Source organism: Diabrotica virgifera, chromosome 10 (genome assembly GCF_917563875.1).
Source record: "Diabrotica virgifera virgifera chromosome 10, PGI_DIABVI_V3a".
Classification (NCBI taxonomy): Eukaryota; Metazoa; Arthropoda; class Insecta; order Coleoptera; family Chrysomelidae; genus Diabrotica; species Diabrotica virgifera.
The window spans coordinates 80,492,795-80,505,092 of record NC_065452.1 but is presented as its reverse complement, the minus strand read 5'-3'; the positions used below and the strand labels follow the sequence as shown (position 1 = coordinate 80,505,092).

At 32.2% G+C, this 12,298-nt stretch overlaps 1 long non-coding RNA gene across 1 annotated transcript; it reads right to left on the bottom strand.

The window, feature by feature from the left end:
- Positions 1 to 3,605: 3,605 nt before the first annotated feature.
- Positions 3,606 to 10,265, bottom strand: LOC126878746 (uncharacterized). The gene is made up of 3 exons (XR_007695760.1): positions 5,803 to 10,265; positions 5,433 to 5,742; positions 3,606 to 4,622 (listed from the first exon to the last, which is right to left on the bottom strand). It is a non-coding gene; the product is annotated as an uncharacterized LOC126878746 (long non-coding RNA).
- Between the last annotated feature and the right edge of the window lie 2,033 nt (positions 10,266 to 12,298).

Below are 12,298 nucleotides of genomic sequence, written 5' to 3'. Positions count from 1 at the left end.
ATATTATATTATTTTATGATACACATATAGGTTATGTCAGAAGGGAAATGTCAAAACAAAACTACAACTTCGGAATGGACTAAATACCTATTACCTATACTGTGTTTAGCCGCGTCTTTCCAAATCACGTGATATAATATGGCTGCTGGATGGCAAAACTGTCATCCATGGGCGTATCCAATTATTAAACCACTTCATATTTAAATTGCTATCACAATTTCACAGATTTCGCTACACAATTAACAAAAAAACAAAACCAAACAGGATATTCTTTACAAATTTGTCAATATTTAATGTAAACATTAGATACGCGATGACCACCCCCCTTATCTATGTCTATGGACATGTCAGTTTAGTTAGTCAGTTAGTTTCCCTAATTAGGGATTCCAATGAACTGTCAGTGGTGGCCGGTGGATGGCTAAACTGACATGTCCATAGACATAGATAAGGGGGGTGGTCATCGCGTATCTAATGTTTACATTAAATATTGACAAATTTGTAAAGAATATCCTGTTTGGTTTTGATTTTTTGTTAATTGTGTAGCGAAATCTGTGAAATTGTGATAGCAATTTAAATATGAAGTGGTTTAATAATTGGATACGCCCATGGATGACAGTTTTGCCATCCAGCAGCCATATTATATCACGTGATTTGGAATGCCTAATTACGTCACAGTATATAGGTTTATACAACAAGCAGTATAGTCACTTGCCGTGAAGTACGTTATGAAAAAATGTTCCATTTTTCCCACTGCGCATCGAGACCTTGCAGCCGGACGCAAGCGCATAACAGCGTGTGTTATACTGCTCAACATTATTTTTGATACACTGCTCGAAAATAAATAGGACAAATTTGAAATAGATTTTTCGAAATAAGGAATACTTTTCTACAATTAACGTTTACGAAGCTCTTGACAATTTATCGATAGTTTCATAAATAATTATTACTGTTGTTCTGAAGACTAAATGTATCAGCTTTAATGGATTCATTGAGATTATGTACCACTATTTTCAACTAAATTATTTTTTCTATATAAACAAAATTTTGGTCTAACAATGGGCTCTACTTTATCTTCATTGGTCTTCTTCTTCTAATACTTACTCCACTAATGAAGGTTGGCTATAACCACTGCAAATTAGTTTCATTATTAGCGAATATATTTATGGATTTCTAAAGAAATATTGTTTTCACTCAGTTTTGAAAAAAATGTGAAAGCGTTGAATTATATACGTCCGTCTGTCCGTAAACACAACTACTCAGCCATTAAACCAGATAGAATGACAAATGAGGTGTCGGATGAAAGCTTATAATCCAAGGATGGTACTAAAGGTGAGATATTTGGCAAAGGACTTCCAGTTTTAAAAATGCAATCGGAAATACGGTTTTAAATTCTCCGGGATAGTACAAGCGATATATTATTCGACGCGCCGTAGCAAGAGGAGTCTTCCTTCTTGTAGGTAGGCTTTAAAGACTGTTTCTTCTTCAATATTAGCCTCCTAAATTGTTTAAATTATCGCACCATCTTTTTCTTAGTCTGCAAATACTTCTTCATCCATTTGGTGACTTATCTCGTGCTATTCGTACTATCCTATCCTCTGCCATTCTACTAATGTGTTCGTTCCACTCCAGTTTCCGTTTTGTCACTCATCCATTTGTGTCTTCTACATTGCATGATCCTCTTATGTTTTCGCATCTCTCTCTATCCAACAGACTTTTCCCTGATATTCGTCTAAGTATTTTCATCTCGGTTGTTTCTAGTAGTCGTCTCGTTTTAGATGTGTCAGGTCTTGTCTCTGCCGTGTATGTCAATATAGGTCTAATTGCTGCTTTATAGATTCTTGCTTTTGTGTCTTGTCTTAGGTGTTCGTTCTTCCAGATTGTGTCATTAAGAGATCCCAGCGCTTTACTTGCTTTTAAGCTTTGTTGTCGTACTTCCTCTTCAACATCTCCGTAACTGGGTATATCTATTCCCAGATATCTAAACCTTGCTTCCTGCTTTAATATTTTCCCATCAATTTCGATTTTACCTCGTAGTGGGTATTTAGATGTCATACATGTGTTTTTTCTGCTGATATTATCATATATTGATATTGTATTTCTTGGCTGTTGTATTGAAGATGTGTGTTAATCTTTGGAGATTGTCTTCTGTCTTGGCGATTAATGCGGCGTCGTTTGCATAACCTAATATTTGGAGTTTTTTGTTCCCCATTCTGTAACTATGATCTTTACATACTGCTTCTATTATTTCGTCCATTATTAGATACATTAAAGAGCAGTGGGCTTAACGGGTTCCATTGTCTGACTCGGCTTTGTACTGGTATAAACTGTGTTAGTTTTCCATTTATCTTTGCCTGTATTCGATTATGGAAATAGATGTTTTCGATGGTTCGTATAATATTGATTGGCATGTATCTTCTATACAGTAAGTGTAAGACGTCTTCGACTTGGATGCGATCGAAAGCCTTTGTCAGGTAAAACATAGATATGCTGTCTACTACAGCTAGTCTACGCTACAAACGCATTCAATATGCTAAGGAAAATGTGGTCTTCACATCAGATGACAATTAAAACCGTGAACCGCAACGTGAAGACTGTATTACTATATGGAGCAGAAACTTGGAAAGTGTCAAGAAAATGTATTGGACAGATGCAGGTATTCATAAATAAATGCCTAAGGAAGATTCTTAACATTTACTGGCCAAACCGTATATCAAACCAAGAGCTATGGACAAGAACTAACCAGAAACCTATGTATATCTAAGATAATATGCAAAAGGAAATGGAGTTGGATGGAGCACGCACACTAAGGAGACCTGACACAGACATAGCGAGGCAAGCCCTAGAATATACACCACATGGAAAGAGAAGACCAGGTAGACCCGTAGAAATGTGGAAAAGAAGTGTTGAAAAAGAAATTAATGGTATAGGGCTTTTCATTGATTGTCATTTGCTTCGAGCTGCTGTCATATGTTGTATAATCTGTGTATAATACTAATATACACAGAGATATGTCAACAATAGATCAGGCTAGTCATATGCCACTCAATGCATCGGGGTGTAACGCTGATATCAAGTACGGTGGTCTAGCTATCTTTGTCTGTCGTGCGAGTGTGAGCGTATCTACCAAGAGGTGGGAGTAATAGAACGACAGTTACACAGAGGCGGCAGCCATCATATGCTAGAGAGAGAAAGCTGAGCGCCAGTAGAGAGAGAAAGATAGACCACCAACCCGAACTGTTCTGCGTTACTCTATTTTTCGAACTGGCCTAATCTATTCTGTTATATCTATGAATATACACGGATTATACGACATATGACAGAAGCTCGAAACAAATGACTGTAAATGAAAAGCCCTATTGGGAAAACCTGGACAGAAATAAAGATCAGTGCAAAGGATAAGACAGAATGGAGGCAGACAGTGACGCCCTATGCTCCGCATGGAGTGAAGAGGAATAAGTAATTAAGTAAGTACTGGCGTCTACGCAGGATCTTCCGGATCTGAATCCTTGTGAGAAATCTAAAAATCGAAGTACTGATGTCTTGTCAAGAGCTAATAAGAAAACTAATAAGAGGACTTTTCTATAGAGGAAAAAAATAATAATACATTCGAATTATAAATTATATTTTGAGAATTTCAATTTTACAATACCAATTTTATTTTTTACAGATATATTCCCTACAAGCATTTCAAATTCATCCTTAAAATAAAGTTTAATAGGTACATAAAATGAACTTATAAATTTCTGTTTTGAAAGGATTGTAGATACCTACTATATACCTACTTAGATCTATACCTACTCAGCATCATATTGAGAAATCACAGAATCGTAAATATACAGTAATGAGCACTCACACTAATAACCGGCAAAATATATTAACTTGTGAGATAAAAAGAGATGAAACTGGTAGAAGTGGAACTTATCGTTATAAACGAATAAATTAACATAACCTTGGATAAGAGTTTTAACCTGCTAACTCCATTTTTCACTTTGAGTGATATTGGGCTAGTTTCTGGGTCCGTGTATTTTCATACACCACCACACAAACCCGTCGACACCAATGTAGTTTGGAAATAGCTATCTCTAAACTACAGTGGAACCAGCGGGCTTGTGGGACATGGTATGAAGGTACACAGACCTAGAAACTACCCCAATATCACTCACAGTGAAAAATGGAGTTAGCAGGTTAACACTCTTAGCCGACGATAACATTACATAGTTTCCCACCTTTAGATATCTGTGACATGAGTATTTTATAAAATTCTCCTGGCACAGTGACAGTTCTCATACTCATCTGATACGTCTAAAGGTGGGAAACTATGTAATGTAATGTTAATTTATATGTTTATATCGATAATTTCTCTCAGTTTCATCTCTTTTTACTTCAGAATGCATCCCATGTTTCCCATCTTTGGCGTTATATCCCATATTTTGCCTGTTATTAGCATGCTCATCACTGCATATTGGACTTTTTACACATAGTATCTTAGAATCCCTTGGAAGTAAATAATAAATCATGTACCTAGTTTTATTTTCATCAATAAATTCATGAAAGTATGACTGATGTTGAAAATTCATTTGACATACTGGCAAATAATTGTAATTCCTTCAGAGGAGATGTCCCTAGAAAGAATAACATATGTTTTATATTAAAATATATTAAAATCATATTGATTAGCAGAATAAATAGAGTTTTTAGGTTTAATTCTCCTCAATCACATAATTTAATACCAGATAATGTCGCCCTACTTCCATATGCTAATGACATAATTTTTTATATAACAGCCTAAACCCCATTTTGGACTCCATTCACATTAACCAATATTATCAGATATTCATGAATAGTGTCACCACAATCCTCTTTAACAACATACTATTCTTTCATAGATCTGGTCGTTATCACAATATAATCCCATATATACCAAAAATTCATGCTCGAGTGAGAAATTGGAAAGACAAGCAAAGGATAGGAAAGAGTGGAAGCTGATTCTGGAACAGGCCAAGACCCACCATGGGCTGTAGAGCCAATGCTGATACCTAAAAATGAACTCAAATATTTAGTGGTCTTTTTGTCCCGCAATCTTAACTAGAATAAGCATATTGAAAATATAATTGGAAAAGCTATTAAAGGCATGGCTGTGCTGCCTAGTAAGACCCATATAGATTTTTGAAGCATCTTTATGAAACCAGCACATAAACAATTATTATAGATTTAAAAATTAGACTCACTATGGATAGGGTAGTAAGATGATACAACGAATGCAGAGGTAACCGTCTATATTTGTTATCAATGGTTTCTAGGAACATGGTTTTTCAAAATAGATGTCAATGATTTTTAGAGTTTAGATAAAGACAGTAACGTACCAAATTCATGAAAAAAATTTACACTTTCTCAGAATCATCCAACAATTAATTTGAAACATATACTCATACCTTCAATTATATATGTCATAGATTCCCTTAAGGCACTTTTCCACTGGTTGTAACTTCTCAATAGATGTGCCTACAGAATTACAAAATTATCATTCCAGTTTAAGAAAGAACACACCTTTAACTTGAATGTTTAATCTCAAGACATATTTCATTTATTTTATTTTGCATTGTTTTGCAACCCGCTTTTCAGTATTTCTGCAAAGGCCTGCTCCTCAAGATGTAAAGTGCATATTTAAAAGTTAATGTAACAATATTGAGGACTGTTCATAGAAGTTTATCACATTGAACAATTTCTTTTCATTCTGCAAACCTAAAACGACAGCACGTCAAAAATGATGTCAATGATATTAAATAGAATTTACGTTCTTACCGATTTTCATCCATGGGCAACAGGAAGAAACTCAAATTTTTATGGTGCCTGGAATTTTGCCACATAAATAAACACACATTGCCTTTGGGTTAAATTCATCATAATCCCAATTCAAAATCACCAACCTTCTTAGAAAACTGGAGAAATACCACAGTAATGCATATTAAATTCGAAGTAAACCAACTTAACAATTGCAAAATATCAGAAAACAATAATAAATAACTCTAAATAAACAACTGTTTGTTTATAAAAACCAGGTCTACTCACTGTTGCCAAATGTCACCAATTTAGATAGTTACTTGTGATTAATTGTTTGAATACATTCAATCAATAATTAGAAAATATTATTTTTCAAATTTTATACAAGTGTGTACGTAAAGCATTTTACCATTTATGAATTTAATTTTCAGCTTTTTGAAAAAAATCGATAATCATAATTATTTTATTATAATTTTGGAATATTCTTTATCGGAATATTTTAAATCTTGCAACAGCAACATTTTCCTCCTAGTCTACTGCGCAGTCTGCTAGGAGTTTCTGCAAGCGCAGGAACCGCATAAAAACTAGAGTGAACTAACTGATTCGTATAAGCAAAAAAACTGTGATTACGTTGAGAAACAAGAAACGCGACTTTTGTATTTTGTATTTGTCACTGTCACATCTTTGATAGGATTATTGGATATTGGATTTATTTTTATATTTTGGATATTTGGAACTAGTTGGTTATGTATGTCCTGTTTTATTCATTAAAAAGGATTCCTAAATAAAAGTTTATTCTCAGATACAGATTATGCATGGTTTGACCCAAATCAATATGAAACAAGGACATTTATTGAAGCTATAAATAATTTTAAACTGTTAATTACAAGAATCACATAGACATTCTTTATAATTATTAATTTAGACATTTTTGTGAAGAAATAAATATTTTTAGTAGGTATAGATATATAAGATGTAATTTCAATTAATTTGAATGCACAAATATGCTTGTGAAATTGTGGAAAAGCTTAGGATTTGTTAAAATTCTGGATTAAAAAGTACAGTTCAATTCAAAAGATATAACATAATATACGTATGGCATTAACAATATAAACAGGTTAATATAATAAAACAAAGGTTTTTGGAATTTTAATCCTTTATTATTTAGATATAGGGCTGGTACTTTATGTCCGGGTTAAACCGCCATTAGCTAACCGGGGTTTAATCAGGACAGAAATGTATGCATAACATAGACATAAACACAATTGTACTTATTATTATGATTAGGAGTGCGAAATTGGAAAACCAAGGTGAGGGATAGGAAGCTGATTCTGGAACAGGTCAAGACCCACCATGGGTTGCGGAGCCAATGATGATGATATTATGATTATACATGATATTACAACGCAGGAGGCCCAAAGAGGTACTTTTCTGTCCTGATTAGCTAACCGAGGTTTAACGGGGACATAAGTCCCATAATCTATAAAGTTTTGAGCCAAAAGTATGTATTACACTTTCATTTTCATGTCATCAGCATTTGTTTATTTAAACATACTGTCAAAAAAATTAATAAAAAAAACACCATAAAGCTAATTTTTCTATTATTATTTTTGTCCTTTAAAATAACTTCCTTGTTCATACATTTTTGCTAGTTGTGGAAGTCCTTTTAACAGAATGAGATATAAAATAAATTTTAAAGGATACTCAAAATCAAACACCAATATCATGTATTTATAAATTGCTAATAATAAAATACTTAAAATCAAATCAGTCACCAATATAATATACCTATTTATTTATAAATTTATTAACAAACTGCAGTCCAATAAAAATAAAATTATCAACATTATACTACATAACAATGATTTTCCTTTCATGTTCGATCCATACACTACCAACATTCGTCGGAATATATTCTTTTCAGTATGTGTGTAGTAGAAGCATAGCATGTACTATAAAAACATTCTAAATTTCATGTTTTTTGCATATACTTCGAAGAATATTCTCGGACCAAATATACTGAGCACATTCATGTATGTAGTTACTTAGAATATTAGTAAAAGTTTATTCTTGGAATAAACCTTTTAGGCTATTGATTATGTTCAAAATAAGAGAACTAAAAGGAACTACAACGTTAACGGGATTTTATTGTCTCATATCTGTCTCTAAATTAGAAAAAACCATGGAGTGCTACCATTGAAATGAGTGAGTTTTTGAGAAAGGGGTGAATTAGTCCCTAGTCACAGGGCGAATTAGGGTTAGTTCTATGCACTTTTGATATAAACACATCTACAGGAAAATTGTTCCAGGTTAAGTTTACTATCCAAACATCACATTTTAAAGTCAAAAATATTTTTTTTTACAAAAATAATATATTCAAAATAAAAGCAAGAAAAAAACATGAAAGAAAGCAATTTTGTTTTTAGCCCCATAACTATTTTCCACAGGGATATAGGTATAGGCATTGCTTTAGCGAAAAATAACTTCCATCCTTCCTCTTTAAAATGAAGTTTGGTAAAATTCTCTAAGATTTATAGTTTCCGAAATAGGATTTTTCTAAGTTTGCCGCTCACAGCATTTTTGGGCAATTTTCCCCATTATTTCGCAAACATTGTTCTGTAACTATTTCGTGCACATTTCTACGTATATGCAATAGTAGAAAGAGAAATTAATTACCTTTAAAATAGTCTATTGTATAAGGTTATTTATACAGCTCTTTCTAAGGAAGTTATGCTTTTTCAAATTTCTCATTATGACTTTTTTTCTTGTACGTTTAAGTATATACATTGTGGAATAAAAAAGCTTATTTTCTTTACTTTAAAATGGTGTATTGCAAAAAATTCTAGGACAATTCTTAAACACGATATCCGTAGGATATCCAAGAGTATCCGTATAATATGATTGCATATTATAATTTTTTTTCATAAAGTTAATAATAAAAAAGTTTTCCATAGGGTTCCAATCTTGTTTAAAAATAGTCCCAGAATTTTTTACGATACACCATTTTAAAGTAAATAAAATAAGCTTTCTTTTTTATTAGACAATAATATACCTACCAATTATATACCTACATATACAATAAAAAAAGTTATGAGAAATTTAAAAATAATCGTAAAATATATCAAAAATCATTAAAAGTATAAAATTTTTTAAAGGTAATTGATCTTTTTTCCTATTAAATGTAACATTGCATATACCTAAAGCTACGTAGAAAAAAGTTACAGAACGATGTTTGAGAAGTAACAAGGAAAATGGGCCAAAATCGCTGTGAGTGGCGAACTTTGAAAAATCATATTTTGGAAATCATAAATCATAGAGACTTCTACTAAATGTCATTTTAAAGAGTAAGGATTGAAGTTTTTTTTCTTGCTTTTCTTTTGAATATATTTTTGTAAAAAAAATATTTTTAACTTTAAAATGTAATGTTTCGATAGTAAATTTAACCTGGAACAATTTTCCTGCAGATGTGTTTGTACCAAAAGTGCATAGAACTCACCCTAATTCGTCCTGTGCCTAGGGATTAATTCACCCCTTTCTCAAAAACTCACCCCTTTAAATGGTAGCACTCCGCGGGTTTTTCATATTTAAAAGTCCATTGACTATATGAAACAATAAAACCCCGTTAACGTTGTAGTCCCTTTCTAAAATACATAATCAATAGTCTATTTATCGAATATTGAATCTACCAAGAACATAAAATGGTTATGTGGGAACCATTTAGGCTTGAGTTAAATGGAGAATAATATTTTAAAACAAACACACACACACAACATTTAGTTACACTAGATTTGCTCATGGTTGAAAATGTAGGTACTGCCACAGCTTGTTCGATTAAATGACAGCATCCCCCTTTTCCAGTATTTCAATGTTTTCTCTATTAACAACTGCAATATTATGTAAAAGTATACAAGCTGATATTATTCTTCAAACAAAAGGTAACTTGCATCTCATTTCACATACTAATATGGGGAATCTTTTCTGCATAAAATACCAAATATTCTTTCTATAACAATTCTTGAGGCAATTTGTGATTGATTATACAGCACTTCAACTACTGTCTGACTGAAGATTCTGCAATGGTGTCATTTTATATACCCATAATATGCAAAAGTATTTAAAAACTTCTAAACCTAAAATAGCATTTCCATATTGTATGATGGTTATGTTGTTCTTTAACTGACAAAATAATTAAATTCAACGTTTTACTCTTTTCAATGATCTTATATTTGCTTAATACCCTTTTACAGGTACAGGTAAAACCTTGTCTAAGGGTAAAACAAAATAGAATTTTATTTTTATAGGTTATTTTTATATTTACATTACAAAAATATTATGTCATTTGTCAAAATAAAAGATTCCTTGCAAGGAGCTAGCATTTTGAATTTCCCGGCGATGTCAATGTGTAAACAACATGACAACGTTGTAAATATTTTGACGCATGCGCAAAGTAGGGAGCCGCACTGTATCTTTAGGCGCTCCTATGAAGTAGGACGAGTAGGACCCCTAAAGGGCTATTATACACCAGGGTAGAAAAATAAATATGAGCGATTTCAGGGTAAAAATCAATACAGGTATTATTGAAGGTGCTAAATTCGTAGGGGGGATATAGTTAATTAAAAATACATACAGAATACAGAGGTACTCGTAAATCGACCTCATTTTTTTATAAACAAAGACCAAACTCAGAAAATATGGTTTTTTGCCTATAGCATTTTTAGTATCACATTTACAGCAGAAGTTGTTTTATGAAAGTTGTGTATCAAGAAAAAACGATTGATCTGAACTTTTATAAGTTAAAATCCATAAATAATTAACCGAGATAATTGCAAAAAAACGACGTTTTTTGCACTATTTTGTAAATGTTAATAACTTTTAAAAAATAGGCCGTAAAGGAACTGATTATATCTTGACCATAAGGTAACTAAGCGCCTTTTTTAGTGTACAAAATTTCAAGAAGATCTGTTTGTTAGTTTACGAGTTATGTAAATGTTTATCCCAGACATTGAATGTTTAAACAATCCTTCTTGCCCAAGGAGTATTTTCAGAGCGTTTTGACAAAGGGAAATGAGTTCTTAAAGACTCAAAGTACTAAGAAAGGAAAAAAAAATAATATATTTGTTTTTTAAATGTTGTTAAACAAGTCGATAAAAAAATGGTGAGTTTTTTTCCTTATAAACAATTATAATATCTTTGTCATTTTTTCTGATAAATAATTATAATTGATTGTACCAAAAAGCTGGTAAAAAAACACATATTGAAAAAGAAAAACAAATTTTCTAGGACCAATAATAGCCAAGTTATACTTTTTTTTTTTGAAAAATCACATCTGTATTGTTTATAAATATTTAGAGTTGAAATTTTTACAGAATGATAATAAATATCTATATTTTATATTGCAATTGATAAGTACGGAATATCTTCTATTTCAAACGAGTAATAACCCTTTAAAGTGAAGTTACTCACGCTGACTGAGCTGGGAGCGTGTGATGGGGTAGAATGTCGGAGTCCAGTTTCGCGCGTCGAGATTTTGCTATAGAAAGTTCAATTTGGAGAGCTTGAAAAATTTTACAATATCTCAGCTTCCAGAGAACGTAGAGCCTTCATTTTTATTTTAAATTGGGGTAACTCGACGAATAACAACTAGCTAATTTTCATTTACCGGAAAAATCGGAAAATTCTGGAAAATTGACTTTTTTATTCAACATTCATTTACAACGGTAACACCACAGATTAACCCAACAATGTTGGGTTAAATTGGATTTATAGTTTGACGTAGCATAGACGTAGACGTAACGTAGACGCACTGGAAAAGTTCAACACCGAGTTTTGTGTACTCTTGTTTATAAATGAACGCAAGCGCCTGACGGAACGTAAGAGAAACGTAGCGTAACGGAAGAGTTGACCAACTTTCATCTTTTACAGTGCGTTTCTTATGTCTGGCCAATCAAAATCAAGAATTTTGTTCTGTCACCCAAAGCCCAAAGTGGACACGCCCTCATCCATTTTGTAAGGTTAAGGTGTTTATTAACATATTTGAATTTTGTTAATTATTTGTTACAATTAGGCCCGGTCTTTTCACCTCCGAATAAAAGTATTTATTATACTATTATTCGGAGGTTTATTTGACAGATTTACATGAAATCTGCCGGATAAACTTCCCAATAAATAGTTATTCGGAGGTGAAAAGACCGGGCCTTAAGTTATTAATTTAATAAAAATATATCATGGTGTAGTTTCAATATTTCAGATAAACATGAGTTGTTTATTAGTCTAATTCTGGGGTATCCACACATATACGATAGGTAAATCCAATAAACATTAAATATTTTAAAGAGTAGGAAATGAAACAAAATAGTTGGAAATACCACTGCACTAAGGAGCATACCTTCGTGTATTTCCTAATCCATGTAACACCAAAACGGATACCTATATATTATAATAAATAATAGTATAAATAAATAAACACAAAGTTTGTTTACGGTTCGTATAATGTATAATTTATAGCATAGGGCATAGG